This window comes from Rhineura floridana, chromosome 21 (assembly GCF_030035675.1).
Source record: "Rhineura floridana isolate rRhiFlo1 chromosome 21, rRhiFlo1.hap2, whole genome shotgun sequence".
Taxonomy (NCBI): domain Eukaryota; kingdom Metazoa; phylum Chordata; class Lepidosauria; order Squamata; family Rhineuridae; genus Rhineura; species Rhineura floridana.
Window position 1 is genome coordinate 4,038,021 of NC_084500.1, and position 24,280 is coordinate 4,062,300.

General features: G+C 43.9%; 1 protein-coding gene across 1 annotated transcript in view; it reads right to left on the reverse strand.

Annotated features, from left to right (window-relative positions):
* RABEP1 (rabaptin, RAB GTPase binding effector protein 1) overlaps nucleotides 1–24,280 on the reverse strand; it is an 82,887-nt gene that overhangs the window by 57,963 nt on the left and 644 nt on the right. The window lies entirely within an intron of this gene.

Here is a 24,280-nt window from a genome sequence, read left to right on the forward strand (position 1 = left end):
CTCTCCCTGTCCTTCTTCCGATAAAGGTCATCCATCAAGGCTGATTCAGTCCCATAACCAGGCCTGAACCCAGACTGGGATGGGTCAAGATAATCTGTTTCCTCCAAGAGTACTTGCAATTGCTGTGCCACAACCCTCTCAATTACCTTCCCTAAAAAGGGGGTATTTGCAACCGGTCAGTAGTTGTCACAAACCAATGGGTCCAGGGTGGGCTTTTTCAGGAGTGGTCAGATCACTGTCTCTTTCAAGGCGGCTGGAACCACTCCCTCCTGCAATGATGCATTGACCACACCCTGGATCCACTCAGCCAGACCCCCTCGGCAAGCTTTAATAAGCCAAGAAGAGCAAGGGTCGAGAGGACATGTTGCTGGCCACATCATCGCAAGCACCTTGTCTACGTCATCAGGCCGCATCAACTGAAGCCGTTCCCAAGAAGTTGCAGCACGTGTTGCACTAGATACCTCATTGGGGACTACAGTAGATGTGGAGGGGGCATCAAGACTGCTACAGAGGAGAGCAGCTTTACCCCCAAAGTGCCTTGCAAACAATTCACAGTGGGCCTCCAAAATGTCTAAAACTGCATTTCCTGGTGTTGATGTCAACAGACCCCTAACAATATGGAAAGCTCCACCGGACGGCTGCTTGAGGATGCGATGGAGGCAGAAAAGTGGGCCGCCTTCGCTGCTTTCACCGCCACACAGTAGGCACGCTTATGTTTTACTCGTGCCCGATCAGTCCCACAGCACGTCTTTCGCCACTCACGCTCTAGCCGTCATCCAGCCTGTTTCACTGCCCTTAGCTCACGGGTGTAAAAAGGTGCAAGCCAGGCTCCACAATGCCAGAGCAACTGTGTCAAGAGCCCGACGAGCCTCACTGTTCCACAGCGTGACAAGGACTTCAACAGGGTCACCTGCTCTATCCACACTGGGAACTCCCCCAGGGCATTCAGGAATCCAGTGGATTCCATTAGGCTCCGGGGGCAGACCATCTTAATTTGTCCACCACCCCTGCAGGGAAGGATTGAAGCCATAAGTCTACACTTCACCAGGAAGTGATCTGACCATGACAATTGGGTGACATCCACCCCCCTATCTCCAGACCACACCTTCCTCCATCTGGAGCAAAAACCAAGTCGAGGGTATGTCCTGCCCTATGCGTTGGGCCAGTGACAACTTGAGACAACCCCATGGTCATCATGGAGGCCATGAAGTCCCGAGCCGGAACACTAGAGGCAGCCTCAGCATGGACATTGAAATCACCCAGCACTATTGTTCTGGGCTCCTCCAACACCACAGCCGAGATGGCCTCCTCCAACTCAGTCAGAGAAGCTGCCGGGCAGCAGGGTTGACGATACACCAGCAGCAACCCTAGTTTACTGTCTCCTCGGCCCGACACCAGGTGCAGGCCCTCACAGCCAGCTCCAAGACAGAGTGGTTTCCTGGTGACAGAGATAGAAGTTCTGTAGACCACAGCAACTCCTCCCCCCCCCATACCTGCAGCCTGTGCTGATGTTGCACCAAGTATCCAGGTGGGCAAAGTTGGGTCAGATCAACTCCTCCAAGCTCACCCACCCAGGTCTCAGTAATGCACACCTAATCGGAACATTCATCCACAATCAAATCATGGATGAGAGTGGTCTTATTGTGTACCGATCTGGTGTTAAACAACAACACACACAGACCAGTGGGCACAGCAGATTATCCTTCTGACTAAGACTAGCGAGGAAGAAAATCACACCTTTAAAAAAAATGGAAAGAAAAAAAGTGAAACACTGCCCCTTCCCCACCGCCCACCCTGCTGGCACGAGCCCAGCAGGCGTTTGGATTTTGTGGTCCCCTCCCACCCCCAGGTTCTTCCTCCTTTGCCCTATTTGGATTGCTCTGCCTGTGAACTTAAAAGCCTTTCACATATACAAAAAACTGAGAAAGGTGTTATAAGTAGATAATGTCAGTTATACCCCATATATTTTCCACCTTAAGATTGTCCAACAGGCCAGATTTCAATGATAACTATGCCAAAGTTTCCAGTTTTGCAAAGTACACAATGGTCGCTCCAGAACTAAGGCAATACTGATGATCAGTAACAATATTTTTGAGCACAGTCTATTTATAAATTAATAGTACAGAAGCTTTTCCTGAATGCATTAAGCAGAAAGCAAACCATCACGAGTTCGGACCAACACGAGGGTAGCTGCAGCAAATGTATGCGGATGCCACCCAACTCTATTTCTCCTTTCCACCTAAAGCCAAGGAAGCTGTCCTGGTCCTGAACCAGTGCCTGGCATCAGTGGTGGACTGGATGAGGGCGAACAAACTGAAACTAAATCCAGACAAGACAGAGGTGCTCCTGGTCAGTCGAAGGGCAGATCACGGAATAGGGATTCAGCCTGTGCTGGATGGGATTACATTCCCCCTGAAGACACAGGTTCACAGTTTGGGTGTGCTCCTGGACTCAGCTCTGAACTTGGAGGCCCAGGTCTCGGCCGTGGCCAGGAGTGCCTTTGCCCAGTTAAGACTAGTGCGTCAGCTGCGCCCATTCCTGGAAATGCCTGATTTGACTATGGTGATGCATGCCTTAGTTACATCCTGTTTAGACTACAGTAACACGCTCTACGTGGGGCTGCCTTTGAAGACTGTTTGGAAACTGAAACTGGTACAAACAGCTGCAGCCAGAGTATTAACAGGGGCTGGTTACAGGGACCATACAACTCCCTTGTTACAACAGCTCCACTGGCTGCCAGTTTGTTTCCGGTCACAATTCAAAGTGCTGGTTTTGACCTTTAAAGCCCTATACGGCCCAGGTCCAGGCTATTTGTCAGACCGTATCTCTCTGTATGAACCTGCCCGGGCCCTGAGATCTTCAGGAGAGGCCCTTCTCTCAGTCCCAACACTCCTGCAAGTGCGATTGGTGGGGACGCGAGATAGGGCCTTCTCGGTGACTGCTCCTAGGTTCTGGAACTCCCTTCCTAGGGAGGCACGAATGGAAGGTTGGCCTATAAAGCCCTATACGGCCCAGGTCCAGGCTATTTGTCAGACCGTATCTCTCTGTATGAACCTGCCCGGGCCCTGAGATCTTCAGGTGAGGCCCTTCTTGTGCTCCCCACACCTTCGCAAGTACATATGATGGGGGCCTTCTCGGTGGCTGCTCCTAGGTTCTGGAACTCCCTTCCTAGGGAGGCACGAATGGCCCCCTCCTTGCCAACCTTCCGTCGGCAAGTAAAGACTTTTTTATTCCGACAGGTTTTTGGGATAGAAGGTGTTTAGGATTGGGCTTTACAAGGCTTATTTTATTGTTTTATATTATTATTTGTATTATTTTAAATTGTTTTTAGATTTTTAAGTGCCTTTTACGGTTTTAAGGTTGTGCATAGTTTAACTGTATTTTAATTGTATGTTTTTCTATGTTTTTAACTACATGTAGTTATATTTGTAAGCCGCCCTGAGTTCCAGTTTGGAAAAAGGGTGGGGTAAAAATAACGTTTCAACTCAATTTCAATTCAATTCTGAAGATTGCAAAACCTATCTATTGAAACAAAATTCCAGAGGAGTAGCTGTGCTGGCTACAAAACAAAGAGTTCTGTGCCACCTCTGAGGGCTGATATTCTGAGGTACTGTGGCCTGGCAGACACAGATGGTCTCAAGGCATCACATACAAAATGTTTTGAGCCCTCACCATGAAAGGAAAATTTTAATGAGGTCAATAGTGGCTTTGAAATCAGGAATCAAACACAACATCCCAGAGGTATTTATCTATGGGCCATATTACACTCAAGCTGATACTCAAGTCATTGCCTTTGCTCAGCCTTCCCCATTAAATTTGGAGAATCTCAGAAAATTAAGATTAAGAGGACCAAACTACACAAACCTCACATCTTTAGCCCGAGTGGCTGATTTTTATTTAGTCATTCATTGGCGATCACTCATGGCCGAGTAAGATTGTCTTCCAGGGTTTGGAAGACACCTGTGCATGAATTTGTTTTTTGTGGGGAGATCGGTGCACTACGATCAACACACAATCTTGACAGAAAAAGGCTTTGATCCAATGGCATGGGTACCATGACAATTGAAAGTCCTTTATCTGCTGCTGCCTTCATCCGCCTTCATCACAGCCGTTGTAACATACATGCTTTTCTCTGCCTGTTCTGCCGTTGAGGGCTTTCTTGGATCGTTCTTTGTCTGGTTCCTCTCCCTTGATCTTACCGCCATGGGTGACCCTGCTGGGAGTACATGACTCCCGACGGCATCACTCACAGGGTTCATTGGAACACGCACGCCCACTCACCACTGCTGAATCAGATCAGAGGTTTGTCAAGTCCAGGACCCTGTTCTTTTGCCATACCATGCATAATTTTGTACTCCCACCTTTAGTCACTTTATTTCTAAGCTAAAAAGACCCAAACGTTGCAAGGGGAGACACACCAGCCCTCTTGATCACTTTGGTTCCACTTTCGGCACCTTTTCCAGCTCTACAATATATTTTTTTGAGATGTGGCATTACCTTAGAAGAGGCATCTCCCCTGCTTTCTAACACAGGAAGTAAATGATACTTGCCATCCTTAGTGGGTTTTTTTATTATATTCAACTGCTCCAAGTAGACCCAGTTAAATTAATAAGTTAGCTGTGCCCCATTAATTTCAGTGGGTCTACTATGAATGCGAATAATACAACCAAATAAATTTTAAGTTTTGACATTAATCAGAGGTCTCTTTTTAGTTGCACAATTTTTAAAAAATCAATTCAAATTGTTTAAGCATTGCAGCCCTTTTTTACCCCTCTGATAAATTTAGCAAAATAGCATTTACTTTACTGGGTGATCTTGGGCCAGTCACTGCCTCTCAGTCTCAGAGGAAGGAAATGATAAACCAACTCTGAATACCGCTTGCCATGAAAACCCTATTCATAAGGTCGCCATAAGTTGGAATCAACTTGATGATAATAATAACAATAATAGAACGCAAAGTGCATAATATTGAGCTGCCACATCTTAAACCACATTGTGTGTTGTATTGATTTTTCTGTCCCCCAATTAAAAAAAATCAAAATCAATCAAGTGTTTATTGGTCAAATCATATGATTACACAGTGCAAACTATAAAATACACAATTGCAACCTCGGTAGAACCAATTATTTATTATTAACAAGGGCAAGCTAGGAAGTAACAGTCACAGTAGGTCTCATGGAAAAATTCAGATATTTTCCCACCAGTCCAGTAAAAGATTAGTTCCCTCAAGGAAGATACTCAAAAGGGTCTCTAAGAATTGACCAGGAAACCCCTGCCTAAGAGGATTACGGGTTCTGTAACCATTGATAAAATGTGTAGTAAAACACTTGATAAGCCTGTCTGAGTCTCTGAAACAGTTACAAGGGCAGCATCTATCCTTGAAGGGGACACAGGAAGCCACCTGATACAAAGTCAGAGCTGGTCCATATACTCAGTATTGTCTACACTGACTAGCAGCAGCAGCAGCTCTGCAGAGTTTCAGACAGGAAGTATCTCCCCACCTTATCGGGAGGTGCTGGGGACTGGACCTGAGGCTTTCTGCATTCAAGGCAGACGCTCTGCCCTCTACAGCCCTCCTCCAAGGGAACTTCAGCAAATCGGCCATCTAAGATCTTAAAGTATAAAATATTAAAGCAGGCCAACAAAACTGCTCTTCTATATTTAAATACGGTAAGAAAATTTAGATATGGCATACATTTGCTGTAATAAAATCTTTCACTTCAAATGTTTTTGGCTATTGGGGAAAAATTGAAATGACACAATACACAACATTAACTTGGCCCTCTTTAGTTGTATTTACTAAATACCAAACCAGATACATATGAAATGAAATCCTAATCAATTTAGGGTACAGGAATTTTTAAAAAGAAAAATATCCAGTTCAAATATCCAGCGAGGAGGGGGGGGGGCTGATCTCCTGCCTTGGTGCTTTTCCTGGGAGAGAAGGGGTGAAACCTCCCAGAAACCCTCGTTCCTCTGGCTGTTGTCAGCAGCCAGAAAGCCCTTATCGATGCTTTTTCAACTTTTCCCAACTTGCAATTAGCAAGCACACCTCTCTCCATCCCTACAGGCTAGGGCTAACGTGCCCATCAATTGACTGCCTCTTTGATCACAATCAAATACTGTCCAATGTTCCATGAAGTCATGAATGCCTCTGTGGAGTTGGCAGCTTCCCCATTTTTATTTTGTTCTGGTGCTATTCATAGATCCCCAAAGGCATGAGTGAGGGTTACTTGCCCTCAGACCTGCAATTAGTCATGGGCAACCCTACCAGCAGAGTAAAGTTTCCCCAAAAGGAACACAGTAACAGTCACTGCCCAACTGCCCAACTATCCATAATTCTCTCTTTCTTGTTACAGGAACCTACAAGTAGCTCAAATGACCTGACTGTCTGCTCTGTAAAGTTTCTGAGAAGGACAAGACTCTAGTTCAGAAACATTTTAAAAAGTTAATTCATGGTTCTGTAGACACAACTAATTTCTTTTTTAAATGGCTGTAGCTATCAAATATATTGATGACTGAAGTATCTACTTTGTTGTTCTTGTAAGGTTAATGTTTTTAAAAGCACTTGCACGATACAAGAAAGGATATACTACTCCTAACCCACAAAACTAAACTCAAAGATAAAATTTGAAATAGGAAAGTGGAGTACAACTTTAATCCAATGTAATACCTAGAGAGAGAGAGACAGACAGAGAGAGAGAGAGAGAGAGAGAGAGAGAGAGAGAGAGAGAGAGAGTTTTTTGAAAGCAACGAACAGAACTTCACTCAAGCTTGCTCTGGATCCCTATAAGGATTCCGTTAATCACATAAAAGTATATGAACATAATTGTGATTAACAAAACAGAGGTTTTTATTGTATTAATACAATAAAAACCTATATATATATATATATATATATATATATATAACACACACACACACATATATATGTGGTCAAAATAAATAAAATTGAAAAGATGAAATGACAAATTCAATTCTCTAGACGAAATGGACCAATAGTCGGCAATCAAATTTGTCAAAGACCAGGCCAATTGGTCTTCTTCAGTGGTCAGTGTGACAACTTGGTCACAGAGAATTGGTCCACCAGGTTAGTCTATCTAAATGATGTGGTGTGCTGGACTATATAACTCATGGTCATGAGATTACTATGCACAAGTGATACCAGTTAATATCGGAAACTGTATTCTGACAATTGTGCCCAATCTACTATACCTTTCAGTGATCTTCTAAATCTTAGATATTGAACTGTCAAAGTTGCATCTGGTCTTTGACAAATTTGGTCATCATCTAGACATTATTTCTTGTTTATTTAGTCCATTTATATACCGCTTATATTTAAATAAAACGCTAAGCGGTGTACACGTCAAAACATCTCAAAACAACAACTACAAAAAACAATCAATAAAATACAGTTAACTGAACAAAACATCCTCTTTAGTATCAATGTAATATAATTATATATAAAATTAAGTACAAGAAATACAAGAAAAATCATAATATACATAATAGACTAAACAGAATATTCCCTACGTTTCAAGGAAAAACAAACATGTTAAAACAAGCTTATTTTTAAACATAATAGATTAAACAAATCAGATTTCTTAATCACAGTACAGTAGGGCCCCAGTAATACGGCGGGTTAGGGACCAGGCCCCCACCATAAAGCGGAAATCGCCGTAAAGCGGGACCCCATAGACTATAATGGGCTGCGTCACGTGAAAATGACGTCAAAATGGCGCATGACGGAAAAAATCCGCCGTATTAGTGGAACAAGCGCTGTAAGAGCGGAGCCTTTCCCTAATGGAAAACCGCCGCATGAACGAAACGCCACAAAGCTGGACACCGTAAACCGGGGCCCTACTGTATAATAAAAAGCAAAATAATTAAAACAGCCATCTCCCATTATAACAGAATTTTGTCTTACTACCGTTGGGAAAAGAAAAATAATTGTTTAGTTTACTCAAACACACCCTTACAAAATCAGCACATTCATATTTAAATATATCAACATTCTATACCAACACTCACACTTAACCTCAAATCACACTCTACAAGCACTCACATAATTCAACCTCACATTCTAAAAACAGCATACTCACATGTACATACCATAACATCACCATGACAACCACTCAAATCTACATACAGCCAAATAATGCACACATATATTCTAAGTACAACATTCATACCAAACTCTCCCCCTTGTCTCTTCACTCAAGGGGGCAGAAACTATACCCACCAAGCTCTCACCCTGGGGGTACAGAAACCATTTTTTCCAACATCGTAGGCAATGCCACTTCCTTCAACTCTCAACTGAGGAACAAAACCATTCCAATCTCAGATATTCACCCTAAAGAAGGGCAGGCTTTCAATCACAACAAGTTGTTGGTTTGCCTTCTCTCTCCAGCACTTGCAGCTGGATTTTTCTTGGCGGGCAATGGATTCCAGACCCCAAGATGACTCCAAGTGCGATGCTAAGTGCACACATGTCAATTTGTTATTTATCTTTGCAATTTTACCTATTTTGACCACATTTGTAATATATTTTAACACTGGATTAAAGTTTTACTTCATTTTCCTATAATATTTAGAAACATTTCACTTTTGTTTTTCTTACTCAGCTTGGTCTTCTGAGTTTTCAATTGGCCATGTGTGTGTGTGTGTGTGTGTTACACACACACACACACACACACACACACACACACACACACACACACACACACACACACACACACACACACACACACACACACACACACACACACACACACACACACACACACACACACACACACACACACACACACGTCAAGTGTTCAGCTCCAATTACAGATCTTCAAAAACTCACCTGCACTGTACTATCAACAGGTGAAGGGAAGGGGGCGTCCAAAAGAGCCTGGCAAGACTTTGAGGCAAACCCTCATCATGGTGCCTATCTTCTGCCTACATTTCCTGATCAAGCTACATGGCACTGCTGCAGCTACCTGGTATTGTATAAGGCTGGGCTTCCCAAACTGTGGTTCACGGACCACCAATGGTCCACGAGCTTCATTCAGGTGGTCCATGGCATGTCTGCAGATTTATGATTGAAGATGGGAAACAGCACAACCGTTGCACTGAATATTCATATTGATTTTTAATTGTATTTATTTCATTTCTTACATTGTATTTTATTGAATTACAGTTCGAATTATACAGAACTACAACTGATACAACAGGCAGAACAATAATTAAGTTTTCTGCCAAGACCCTCAGTAATTTTCAAGTGGTCCATGGGGGGAAACGTTTAGGAACCACTGGTGTAAAGGATCTAGAGAACAAGGAACAGTCAATTCACCCAGGGACTGGAGGTTACAAATTGTCACAAGCAGCAACTGAAACATATGAAAATGTTTGTTTTTTGTTTAAGTACAGGAATGCTTTGGTTCATGTGTTTCAGTACAAACTGTATTATGCTGTCCCGGGTCATTAAACAAACTAATTATAGATACGCAAAAAACAGGAGTTGAACTGCCTTGGGAAGTGTATTTATGAGTTCTACTGAAGAAAAATACATGTTTAGGATACTGGTTTTAGAGGACCAAGCACCAAACAACTGTTATCACAATTATCTTTAACTTGAATTACAAAGAGCTGACTAGCCGGGGGAGGAACTTTTATGAGCAATAATATGGTAAAAAAAAAACAAGTAAAATCAGTTCAAGGAAAAGGCCAAACTTCTCATCTATGGATCAACAATCTGGTTATTCAATGTGTTTTCTCTAAAGGAAGGCTGGTCAACTGGATCCAGTCACAAGACAAACAAAGGGTTCTTTGCACATTATTTTCTCAAAGAAAGTGTTCAAGAACAAGCAAAGAGAAACCTCAAAACTTTCTCTGTAGCATCCCTGTGTTCTAATTGGAGGAAAGGCTAACTCATTCGGGGGGGGGGAATGAATGTTTTAATGTTCGTGTATAGCAATCTGAACTGAAAATCATGAACTGAAAACCACAAGCAGTATCTGGTGTATATTCAATAGTCACGGATTTGCTGGGCATCCTAAGAAAACAAGGATTTTGGCCCTTAATTGGGCTGGGTTTTCAGCTGTCTTGCATTTCTTTCCTACCCCTACAGCAAGTATGGAGAACCTTTGGCCCTCCAGAGGTTGCTGAACTACAACTTCCATCAGCCCCAGAAAACATGGTCAATGGCCAAGGACGACGGGAAGTTGTAGTTCAGCAACATTTGGAGGGCCAAAGGTTCCTCACATCTGCCCTACAGCTAACCTGTTTCCAATTGCTAAGCCCTTCCTTCCTGCCTTCGTCAAATAAAAATGTAATGGTGGATCTTAGAAATTACACCATACTGATGTACTTAATTGAAATTATTCATTCCATGCACAGATATTATATTTCCTTGACACAGAAATCAACAGATCAGATCCTTGCACTTTAAAAACCAATAGCCATTTCTTTCAGTTTGGAATCCTGTGAGCATCAGATCTGATTTCATTAATTTTAAGAGAATATTGTTGCTGTCCTCCTGGAAAACCTGTTATCTCTGGAACAAATGCAACTCCTCAGAGATAAGGATTTCCACGAGTTATTGGAATCTAAGGATTTATATGAGCAGCCCCACTTGTGAGCCCCCATTTCTTTGAAAGAAACTTGTCTAAAAACTTTCAAATTACAGCCCAAACTTCCCAGTTGCCTAACTGCCATTGTATGGGTTGAACATGGCTTGTTGTTTGCAAGTCTGCCCAAAACATATCACTGGCTGATATAAGCAACGTATACTTAAAGCAACATATCATGACATATCTGTGTCGTGAAGCGGTTAAGAGTGTTGGGCCTGGGAGACTAGAATTCAAATCCCCACTCAGCCATGAAGCTCACTGGGTGACCTTGGGCCAGTGACTGCCTCTCAGCCTAACCTACCACACAGGGTTGTTGTAAGGATAAAATGGAGGGGGGGAGAACTATGTACACCACTCTGAGTTCCTTGGAGGAAAGGTGGGATATAAATGCAATAATAAATGAATAAAAAATATATCATCTATAACTGGTGGGTTATAGATTAACACAGGCATACCCCGCTTAAAGTAGCTTCACTTAAAGTAGCCTCGCTATAAAGTACATGCTCCATACTCCACCACACCCCGCTTAAAGTACGAGCGCTTCGCAATAACGGACACTTTATTGGCATGACACCGCTGCCATCTAGTGGTGATTGTGTGCAGTACAAGTGAAGATAATTGCTTCACTTTAAGTACATTTTCACTTAAAGTACACTCTCCGGTCCCATTGCGTACGTTAAAGCGGGGTATGCCTATACTGCAGGAGTGAATAAATACAAGATGCTTCTCACTGTGAATAGTCCCTTTCTTTAAGACAAAAAAGAAAAATGCATACCCCAGCTGCAGAGACACCAATACAGGAAGAAAAAGAAGCAACTCAGCTAAAACAAGGGTTCAACAATATTTATCACGCTTTCTCTCATGCGCTCCCTTATATGAAGATTTTTCCATTACTGGGGGTGGGGTGGGGTGTGTGCATCAAATGTTAGCCCAACTCAGAATAGATCCATTCAAATTAATTAATGGGCATGACTAACTCAGATCTATCCATTTCAATGGGTCTATTCCGAGTAAAACTTAGTTGTACACAATCCAGGATATTTATTTGCATTTAGATGCTCACCATGTTATTGTTAGCACAGCCCACATTTAACATCCAAAGATCAGCCCAGCATTTTATTCTCACACCAGCCTGGCAAGGTAGGTTAAGACAGTGGGACAGGGTCTTGCCCAAGCGGCCTCCCAATGAGATGACCAAACTGTTCTCACTCACCCAATTTTTCAGCCCCAATCCAATAAACCCCAGAACAAGCGAACTTACATTTGAAATTCTGCATTGTGAACAGCAGCTCCACTGCATCACATCAAGAGCTGCTTCTGAAATCCCTGGAGTTTCTTCGATAGCTCCCAGTGCAATTCAGTGAAGCTGCTGTTCCCTGCTGAAAGCCCTGACACACGCAAGAATCATCCTGCACTCTTCTCCGGGCTGAAGTCATCATATCTATATCGTTGTTACAGACATCTGCCATGCAGTTGGTTAGTACTAATCACACTACCCACATACAGTAATCATTCACATATGCATGATGGAAAATTGCACTCAACTAGAGACAGTCAAGGTTCCTTATTTCACTTCCCTCACTGCAAAGAAAATCTTTGGCTGGAAATCCTGTGAATCCACCATCAGGCCTGTGATCTTCGTCTATTTTTTCCTGGCAAAAGTGTGAAGGTTTGCATGGTTTTCCTGTTCTGCACTTTAGCCCCAGCAATCATCACACAGAATGTATAGGCAATTGCACAAATGGCACAGAAAAAATTTCCACCAGAAACACTACATGTGGGTAAACAGGAAGACAATTTTCTCCGGATTTTAGAGAAATATATTCCCGAAACTAACTCTTTAATACAGGGGTGGGGAACCTTTTTGGCCTGGTGGGCCACATCATTATCAGTCCCCACCCCCACAGGCCAACACTGACAGCTGCGCAGAGCAACCCACCTGTCAATCACCTGCCATCATTATGACATCAGGTGACTGACAAGTGGGTTGTCTCACCTACCTGTCAAAGTACTCTGCACAGCACTTCCTAAGCACCCAACTGGGCACTTGGGAACTGCAGCACAAAGGGCTTTGCCAGCCCTGTGCTCAGCAAAGCACTGAGCACAGGGCTGGCAAAGCTGCTTTCTGCAGCGTTCAGCTGTGCTGCTATGCTCCCCATAGGGAACTCAGTCACATAGGCTGATCTGGCAGGGTTGAACTCACCACCCATGGGTGTTGGCTTCAACTTTGCTTTCTGCACAGGTCCGCTGCGTGATCGCACTTCCCACAAGGAACTTGGTTAAGCACCCAATCCAGCTATGTCTCTACCACATTTTCAGAAAACATCCTCACAGGCCAAATTGGTACCTGTGCTGGGCCAACTCTGGCTCACAGGCCAGAGGGGCCCCAACCCCTGCTTTAATATCAGCCCTTCAGGACCAGCAAGGGAAGTTCTTCATCAGATAGAAGAAGAGACGGGTTGTTGTTGTTTTTTAACATGGATCCCAAACAAAAAAACAGAGCCTATCCAGCACTCAACAGTAGGAACTTCAGAGTAGAGGAAGGGGGATTTTATTTTTATTTTGACAATTTATATACTGCTGAATTGTAATAGTTTCTAGGGAATGCACAACTCAATACAATAAAGATAAAAAATTGTTAAAGCTATAAAATCAGAATTCAGTTAAAATGCCTGCTAAAATAAAGTAAGTCTTCAGTATGCACTGGTAGTTCAACAGGGAGAGGACGTGTCTGACCAAAACTGAAAGGGAGTTTCAGAACATTGGGCCCACGCTGAGTACACAGCTCCTGGTGGATACAAACTGTGTATCCAAGCCATGGGGGAACCACTAACAGTGACTTCTTTCAATACCTCAGTGATCAGGGAGATATTCAAGGGGTCAGGCAGTCCTTATGGTATCCTAGAGCTAAGTTAATGGCCTTCTAAATTAAATCCAAGAATCTTATATATAATCCTTCTGCTTCTTGTTCTATTTAGCTGCATCCTGCAAGCCATGTGGAAACTCCCCTTGGCTAGCCATCACTGCTTCTTTTTAATCCAACTCCCACCTAAAGTGACAAGGAGAATGGTGTGCCACTTTGTAGCTCAGTCTAGAGGCAGCATTGGGACATTGCCCCAGCAACCCGGCACTTATTCTGTGCCTTTCTGCATTGGCTTTGCTTCACCCACCTGCCCCAGATTGGATGGGTTGCATGCATCTTGTCCCCTTTGGCACTTTAGCATATTAAAATGCATGAGCTAAATTTCCTAAGAGTCACCTCTGAATGTGGTCCCAGGCTAGGCTCTTAAGGTCCCAGGCGATGGTCTGAAGGCACATGAGGCCAGCACCCTGCTGAAGCTAAGCAGGGTCAGGTCTGGTCAGTGCCTGTATGGGAGACTGCCTGGGAACCTATGTAAGCTGCTTTGAGCTTCTATCATGAAAAGAAAGGCAGGGTATAAATGTAATGAATGAATGAATGTCTGACATGTATGCAAGAAGATATTGCACTAGAAATGACAAATGGACCTGCCAACAAGCATATTGTAGTATATCCACAACCCCCTAAAAGGAATGCTCCTGTTCAGGGTTCCAGATATCCAGTTGGCCATGCCTTCCTATAAGCCAGGTGTGGAGAACCTTTTTCATCCCAAGGGTGGCATTCCCTTCTGGGCAGCCTTTCAAGGGCCACATGCTAATTGGTGGGCAGGGCCAGGGGCAAAAGTGGGAGAGACAACCTTTGCACAGTAGACTGCTGCTATAAGCTCACTTACAACCCCCAATCTCTCATCCATCCAGTCAAGCAAGAAGCATATCAGAGTGCAAGGACACTCCAGCCAGGCAAACACATTCAAGGAGAATGCAAAGCAAAGGTAATGAGGGATACAGAGAAGCCGACAGGACCACATTTGGCCTCCAAGCCAGAGGTTCGCCATCCCTGCTATCAGCTGCCAGGGATCCGATTCGCTCTCCCTGCTCCCCGCCCCCAGCAACTGACACTCAACATTCCACGGTTGCTGGTGACTACTGAGCACGGTTTATCCCAATTGGGCTGTTTGGGGGAGGGGGGGTATGGTCCATCTTGGGTTTCTTGAGCGCACCAACACATTGCTCTTGTTTCTCAATAGCTGTTTCGGCACCAGTTCCATCCACATGGGCACACTTTGCTATTAAGATATTCAGTTTGCTGCTCACAAGTACACATCACACCACTTGACAGACAGCCGCCAAAAGAGCACACTCCTTTCCACCCCACATCTCCAGATGCCGAACAGAAAGATTGTCAGAAGGAAAGACAAAGCCATGATGGAAGGTTGTAAAGAACCTCCCTCTCTCATATGAACTGGAATATTCCACAGGAACCACACATTTGCCTCTCCTACAGGCTTAACAAGAAGCCATTTGCCAGGTCACCTGTAGTAGGAATTACCTCCAGACAACATCTGGCTGCACTTTCTCTGAGGGTGGTGTGAGTGAAAAGCAGGGAAGAGAGAGTATGCACTTCTGCCCAGGAACCCTTAACTAGGAAAAAGGCTCAGGGTACGCAGCACAGCCCACTGGCAACTTTATCTCACTGGCAGAAGTGGGGAAGGGTGGACAGCAGGAATTAGTCCAAGTTCCTGCTGCTTTTCTCCCTCCTAAGCTTAGAACCCTGCACTCTCATTTGATGGGGGAAGAGCAGCAATTGATGAGTAAACACAGTGCAGCGCTAATGACAGCCACCTCTAATGGCTCCCTGCCCAACTTTTTTTATGGGGGTATCTTGGAGAACAAGCAGAGCAGAGTGGTTGAGGGGGTGGAAGATCTGAAGCTTTCTCTCTTAACGCCCAGTTGCATTCCAAATAATTGGGCAGCAGTAACAGCGGGAAGAGATAACTACAGAACTTGTGAGGGTGGGTCTTAAAAAAACAGAAGATTGCCAGCTCATAATAATATGGAAGGCATTATTTTCCCCCTAATAATTATAGTGAACTGATAAAGCTCTTACATAAAGGCTGCAATATGCTAAGGGCAATGCAGTGCTTGCTGTTGCATCCTCCCACCACCATGAAGACATCCTGAAGCAAGCAAGGAACATACAAAGCTAGTAGCTGAACAGGTTGTTGGACAAAAATGTTGTTCTTCCTCTTCAGGAGATGATACAAAAGTAACACAAGCCTCTACCTTTGTGTTCTTTTTTTAAAAAAAAGACATCCACATTTTTAGGTAAACAAGTTGCTTTTGCTTTGAAAGCAATTTTAAAACAAAATGTTTTGCTGCATACATCACTTTTATTATTTGACTATTGCTTTCTAGGACTGCAAAAATCCTTGTAAGTATTCAAAATTTCAGAAAACTAGTGAGACCTGCAACAAAATGTTCCAGCGTGTAATGCTCGCGTTTAGTATTTCAGCCAGCCAGCCGTGCCCTCGTCCATGATACTTCATTCCCTCTTCCTTCCCACCTGGTTTTCTGTTCTAACAGTCAGTCGGCATTCCATGCCCAGTGAGCACACACAGCCCTTACTAAACTGTTTTTGGCAACAACAACAAAACCCCCCACATTTATAGTACTTCGGAAAACTTTGGGAGGTTCCCGCAAATCTGCTAATGCCTCTCTCTTGCACACAGGTGGTGACATTTTGGCTACATAAAGACACGCACTCACCTCTGAACGTCAGAAGTAGATTTCAGAAAATGAAACACCAACGGGGTTCACAGTTTGGTCCACATGGTGAGTGTTCCACCACTATCACCACCCTCTATCAAGCCCCACAGCCTTTCTCCCAACCTCAGAGCTAGAAAAAAGGCAGAAGATAGTCACTACAACTTCAACAGTCCTCAGATGCCCAGTGCAACTGTGAGAATGATTCCTCCTCCTCTCCTCAACTCAAGGATGAGAAAAGGACTAGGAGACAATTTTGGCACTGCACTTCAAAAGCACGCCAAGCACCCTGGAAGTGAAGCAGCAAACGGACTTAGCCCAGTGTTGCTCTCTGAAGAAGGGAGCAGTGGCTTATTTTCCTGCTGCTTTTCTGAGTGCCTTAGAAGAAGAATTCAACTCTAGGAGCAATTCCTACCTCATCTCCCTCTCCAAGCTTGAAGTTGAGAAGGGGAATAGGAGATTGCCACTAATATCACATTGCATTTGGAGGCACAGAACAAAGTCAAAGATGCAATCCTGTGTTTTGGAGGAGAAATAGATTCCTTATGATCATAAATTTTTGGTTGGCCTCCAAGGCCAACCAAAATTTCTGAACCCCAGGCACAATCTATCCTATGAAGCGACAAATCAGCCATAACAAGCAGCTTCACATAAAATGCATTCACTGAACATTTTCCACTTAATTTCTTCACCAGAATGAATATAGATATTAAATCCTATACAATTCATTCAAATGAAACACTTCCTTTCAGTTTGATAACAGGCAAGCGGTGCAGCCAACATGATGCTATAGTTTTACATGCACAGCTTTCCCACAATCACCTTGAGGAGAAAACGAGTACACTCGAAGCCAGGATCACTATTACATGCTTCAGAAACTGTCCCAAGGCAGGTGCTGGTAGTGTCAAGGAACAATTCTGTGAACACTTGTCTCTATTAAAGAGAAGCACACCAGAGAGTTATCACTTGCCTCAGAATGAGGAGCTACCAAGTTCGATGCAAATGGCAGCAGGATACCCCCCATCTCATCATCAACTGACATTCTGGCAGAAATTATGCTTGAGGTCCAGTTCCCCATGAACTTGCACTTATCCAAGGCAAGCAACAGCAGTGATATATGAAAGATGCGTGAACATAACAGAACCTCTCGTAAGCCTAATTTGAAAGTCTGGGTTACATTTACCACCTTGAAACATATTGCATAATGCCCCAAAATGCTAAGTGGAATGAAAGGCAGCAAAAATACATTTTTAAAATAAGTAAATAAGTAATTCACATTGCAAGGTGGCCTGTAAGTGGCCACCATTTCCATCCAACACAGTATAACGCAGTATACCAGGCCTGTAAGTCGTACTGCCATGTACTGGATTCGGCCAAATCCCAAATCGAATTGAGCCAATTCAGGGGATCCAGGCTTGGGCCCAGTCAGGTCAAGACAGCCCTAGATCCCCCTGGGTCAGGCTGCTTGGAGAAATCTGGGTCTGTTGGGGGGAGGGGCAGGAAGGCTGCTGCGGTCTGCTTCCCCAGCATGTTTTCAAATCTGTGGGGTTCAGGTGCTCCTTTGCAAGCCCCTTCCCCACAGAACCCCAGCTCCCTCCTGCCAGGCCTCCTCATGGCCCATTTCCCAAACTCCGTTGCCACGGCAACCACCCGGGCCTGCTACCACCAGATGTGGATGGGCTGCCATGCCTCAAGCCATCAGCATCAGAGGACCTGGACTCTGGACAGGTAGACACAAGCAGGTAGCCAGAAAGCTACTGAAAATTCATGTATCTCTTCTCTTTCCTGCAAGTCAGATATTGTACTGATAGCTAGCTTTGGCATTACATTTTTCTAGCTGCATTTGCTTTGTTTGTATTTGGGGAAATATAATAGCTGCCTCTTCACAAATAGGCAATTGGGGTTTGAGCAGTAAAACCTGAGAGGTTTTTTGGACAAGCTTCTCTCAGACAGGCCTGGGATATGCTTTTGTGAAGGACAGTATGCAAGTTCTCTACATAAATAAATGAATCTTATACCCTGGGGCTTGGTTCACATGAGTGAGCCTTGAAATCATGATTCCCTCCTCGCTTCACATGCTCCAGTTCAGTTCCCTGCATGGCATACCGTGATCTGCCATTATATCTGAACTGGCAAACTCTGGTTTAAACACCCCATATCAAATCTGAATTGCAAACCCACAGTTTGATTATGGTGCAATCCTGGTTTGAAGGGCAAGCACAAACCATGGATTGTATTTTACTCAGAGCAGACCCACTGAAGTTAATAGACCCAAGTTAGTCATGCCCATTATTTCCAATGAGTCTACTCTGAGTAGGAACAGCACTGGATACAACCAATAAATAAATAAATAAAATAAACCACATTACTGTTACGTCCTAACTGTCAAGTTAACTATGACCTGCTGCGAAAGAAAAACCCCAGGAGGATACACTCACGTAACAACAATTCACAGTTTGCTGTTATGTCTGAACTGGTTCTACCAGGCTGCTACACTTCTGTAAAGTCTGCAGGCTCAACTACTATAGATGCATTCTGCCTAAAAAGAAACTTGCTTTTAAAAGTAGGTACGCGCATGATGGTTCTAAGATTAGAAAGAAAATATTCCGAGTGTAAGCTGCATAGCTACACAGATGGCAGAGTACTACAGTATGGAAGAGGTTTTCTGCAATACACGGAAATGCTGTTTCTCTGCTAAAGATCACCTCCACAGGGAGTGTCTCAGGGGTGACGTGCCCTGCCACCTGTGCAGCCGTGGGCAAGCTGCATCGTCCCAAGGAGCCCAGTTGCCCCCCAGGTGGCACTTGAGGACAAGGAAGAGGCTGGCTTGTGCAGCCACGGCCCTAGCCAGATGGGGAGGACTAGCCTCAGAGGGAGGCAATGGTAAACCCCCTCTGAATACTGCTTACCATGAAATCCCTATTCATAGGGTAGCCATAAGTCAGGATCGACTTGAAGGCAGTCCATTTCCATTTTCTGCCTTCCTTCACCAAGTAATTCTCTTTATGCAGTCAAATCCAGTGGTTTTCAGCCCCTGTCTGGCTTGCTCCTTCTTAGTCCTTGAAAATCATAACACAACCAAAATGTATTTGTCAGTGTGGTGTAGACGTTAGAGAAGGGATGGGAATCAGTAGCTATCCAGATATTGTTGGACTACAACTCCCATCATCCCCGACTATGGGCCCTGTCGGCCGGAGGGGGAGTCCAACAACATATAAAGGGTCACAGGGAGACCTAGGTTCAAATCCAGACTCAGCCATGAAGCTCACTGGGATGACTTTGTGCCAGTCACCATCTCTCTGCCCAAACTACCTCATAGAGTTGTTGTAAGGATAAAAGGTGAAGCAAGACTACATATGCTGTATTGAGTTTACTGAAGGAAAGTAGTGTATATTATACAACAAACAAAATATGATTTTGTGGTCTCATGAGCCATTCCAGTTGGAGCCACTGAAAACACTATTCCATCTACTTTTTAAAATGTCAAACGTTAAATGCTCCCAAACCTTTTCCCCACAGTTCAGATTGGGTTTTATGCTCTGCTGAAAATATAATTTGGCAACTCTGAATACACTACAAGTAAAGTGCAATACTTTTCAAACAATATCTGCTCATCACCATCCATCCCCCCCAAAAGAATTATCCAGTTTTCATTTATTTTCCCCATTAAATATGTTGATAGTCAACCCTACTATACTAACTTTTCTACAAAATATCCTATGTCAATCCTATCAACCTTCAAGAAAAGAATTCAGTTACAGAAATTGTTATAACTGCCTCCCAAACACAAATAATCACAATTGCCTACCCCAAGTAAATTCCCTGCCATCATAATAAATTTTTCCAGGACTGATAATTCTCTTACATAAACTTGTCAACTAATTTCTTCACAGCTTTTCTGACCACTACTCCTTCTATATATAGGTAGATCTTCCACGAACTTTCAATGACTGCACTAGAGGTAAAGGAACAGTTCTTGAATAAATCTATGACCAGCTTTTTAATCTATAACATTTTTTTCTACTACCATTTACACACAAAATTCCCACAACTCAAGCAGGCATCACCACACTTAAAAAAAAAAAACATTTTCCTAGAAGAAAAACTCCCCAACTCACTCCCAGTTTTATAACACCTGTTTCAAACTTTTATTGCATTGTGTGTTTGGTCTGATTTGTTGGTTTTATAATCTATTGTTTTAGAGTTGTTTTATTGTACTGTTAATTATTGTATACTTCTTTGAGAGCCTAACAGTAGCAGTTAGGCAGGATAAGACTATAAGAGCCCTGCTGGATCCAGTCAAAGGCCCATTTGTTTAGTATCCTATTCTCACAGTGGTCAACCAGATGCCTATGGGAAACCCACAAGCCCACTTGTGATTTCCAGCAACTGGTATTTACTGCCTCCAACAGTGAAGAGCACAGCCATCATGGCTAGTAGCCACTGATAGCCTTATCCTCCATTAGCCACACCTCCAGTGTGGTGTAGTGGTTAGAGTGTTGGACTACAACCTGGGAGACCAGGGTTCAAATCCCCACACAGCCATGAATCTCACTGGATGACCTTGGGTCAGTCACTGCCTCACAGCCTCAGAGGAAGGCAATGGTAAACCACCTCTGAATACCCCTTACCATGAAAACCCTATTCATAGGGTCACCATAAGTCAGAATCGCCTGGAAGGCAGCCCATTTCCATTTCCAACCCTCTGTTGAAGCCATCCAAGTTGGTGGCCACCACTAATATCTTCTGGGAGAGAATTCCAGAGTTTAATTTTGCACTGTGTGACGAAGCACCTCATTTATCCTGAATCTTCCAACATTCAGTTTCACTGGGTGGCCCCAAATTCCAGTATGAGAGGGGGAGAAAAAATGTCTCCCTATCCACTTTCTCCACACTATAACGAATCTTATTCATCTCTATCATGACCCTTCTTGCTTACCTTTTTTCTAAACTAAAAAGTCCCAAATGCTGTAACCTGACACATATTTTTACATTAAAATAAAATTTATAACTGATATGGGCTATGATTACAATACATAAAAATCTGATTTTCAAAAGTTGGACACGTCCTCACCAGGGTAAATCTCATTAAATTAGGAAATTTCTGCACTCTGTCACACCCAGCTCAATTTAACTGTCACTTCATTTTACAGAATGAGCTTTTCTGCTACTACATGGAACATGACTGTATGCACATATGCTCTCCTCCTTCACATACACTTCTCCCTCAAAATTCCACTCATGACCCAACTCTACAGAGTCTTTCCTTGGGACTCCTGTTACTCTCCAAGAAGACGTCACCCACAGGATCTCTCTATTAATTTCACCAAAGGCTTACAGATCAACCACAGCTTCAAAAACAAAAGGGTAACACAGGGTCGCAAATGTGCAACCACCAACAGCAGGAGGCGGAACAAAAAAGTGATCTGAGGCTGCCCATTGTGTGAAAGGGGGGAAACTGGAAGTGTCTATTGTATGGAACATAAGGCTCATCTTTGCACAGGACATAGCAGGCTCAAGGAATGGGCTGCATATAGCTGCAAGGGGGGGGACATTTTTAGAGCAGTGGTTGTAAGGTGCATTGCCAATGGCCAACTGTAATTTGAACACTGGATTTATTTAATTATTTTGGTCACCTTAATGGGCAGATACATAGCTAGTACATAGAATCACAGAATGGTAGATTTGGAGGGGGGTTCTAAGGCCATCAAGTCCAACCCTGTGCTCAATGCAGGAATCCAGCTGAAAGCACACCCAACAGGTGGCTATCCAGCTGCCTCTTGAAGGCCTCTCTAGGTCACTGGATCCATTGTCCTACCGCTAACAGTTAGGAAGTTTTTCCTGATGTTCAGTTGAAATCTGGCTTCCTGTAACTTGAGCCCATTATTTCATGTCCTGCACTCTGCGATAATCTGGCCCTCCTCTGTGGACAACCTTTCAAGTACTTGAAAAGTACTATCATATCTCCCCTCAATCTTCTCAAGGCTAACTATACACAATTCTTTCAGTCTCTCCTCAAAGGGCTTTGTTTCCAGTCCCCAAATCATCCTTGTTGCCCTCCTCTGAACCTGTTCCATAACATGATCAGTTTATGCATTTAGTAACATTGACTAATGCCACAATAAAGTTTAGTCTTTTAAGGTGCTACAAGACTCAGGAGGTTTACCGTGGAGGTAAGTGGGCTACAGAAACATGGAGCTCTTTGGGTGAGAGTTGAAGAAAAGGAGAAGCTACTAAGGAGACAATTATGAAGAGAGAAAATTGGCTACTGGGGTGAGGGTCATGTGAGCAGGAAAGCAGAACTGTTGCCACTGGGAGGTGGGAATTGCAAGCAGAGGACAAGAATATTGGGGTGGGATGGGCTGTGGCAGGAAGGATGGACAGATGGAAGAGGATATCACAAGGTAGGAAGGAGTGGGCAATTCGACTTATGCTAGGGTGCAGGGGGCTGTGATGAGACACGGAGCAAAAGTATATTGGAGAGGGGGAGTCATTAAAAGGGAAGGATGTCATATTGGGTGCAGCATGATGAATGGCAAAGAATATTCAAGTGAAGCTACTAGGGTGAAGAGACCCTACTGGAGTAAAGACAGCCTGAAAGAAATGAAAGCAGTGGTCCCCAAACATTTTCTCCCCACGGATCACGTTAAAATGACTGAGGGTCTTGGCAGACCACTTAATGGTTTTTCTGCCAGTTGTAGTAATTGTAATGCACTGTGTTAGATGCTCTATGATTTTTAATTGTATTTTTGTTGCTTCTCTTATTTTTTATAAATGGTATTTTATTGCATTGCATTGCAACTTGAATTGTTCACTAATACGCCACAGACCACCTGAATACAGCTTGCAGACCACTAGTAGTCCACGTATCACAGTGTGGGAACCCCTGAACCAGACAGCCAGCATGGTGCAGTGGTAAGAGTGTCTGATTAGGACCTGGGAGACCAGGGTTCAAATCCCCACACAGCCATGAAACTTACTGGGTGACCTTGGGCCAGTCACTGCCTCTCACGCCTCATGAAAACCCTATTCATAGGGTCGCCATAAGTCGGAATCGACTTGAAGGCAGTACATTTACATTTTACAAGGCAGGAAGTTGGAAGGGATATAAGGGGGGGAGAAAAATGATGGGGTAGAAAGAAAGAAGGAATAAGGGAGGGGGAAAGACTACATGGAAGGGTAGAAACATAATCCACTGGGGACTTGATAGGTGAGGCTCCTGGAAGGGAAGAGGGTGAGAAGCTATGGGGAGAAATGGGGAAGAAGCAGGGAATAAGGTGGGAAATGGGGAGAACTCACTTGTGTCTTGAGATAAATTAGATGTGGGCCATGGAAGGGAGAGAGAGAGAGAGATGATCTATAGGGTGGTAAGGAGGAAAAAACAGAAGACAGGAAAGCTATCTCAGCAGTCCATCTAGCTTAGTACTGCACTGACTGGCAGCTGCTCTCCAGGGTTTCAGGCTGGGGTCCCCTCCCAGCCAGACCTGGAAATGTCAGAGATTGAACCTGGAACCTTCTGCAAGCCAAGCAGATGCTTTACAGCCCTTCCACAAATTAGAAATTCGGCTTAGACGTTATAATTGGCCCTTATTCATTTAGGCAAAATTATTTCTAGCCCACCCTCTCACAAGACATCAGGGTGGTATTGGGGATGGGGAGAAGGCAAGCCTGCTGCTGTAAAGGGAAGAGGAGGGAGGGAGGGAAGAGGAGGGAGGGAGGGAGCAGAGCAACAGAATTACAAGATAATGCCTGAAAGTAGTGAAGACAGAGAAGGATAAATTATGCGCGGGGGGGGGGAATAAGGCAAGAGTCATACAGTCAAGCAAAGTAAAAAAAGGAGAGTACTGAGTTGGGGGGGGGAGAAAGGCCAATAAGGAGAAACCACTGGGGGGGAGGGCACTGGGAAGAAGGGAACATTTATTTTAATGTTTTGGTGGTCTTCATTGTGTACAACTTTATTAGGTACGTGTTCTATTTTATTGTAAGCCGCCCTGAGCGCCTTATTATAGGGGAGAGGGGCGGGATAGAAATACTTTAAA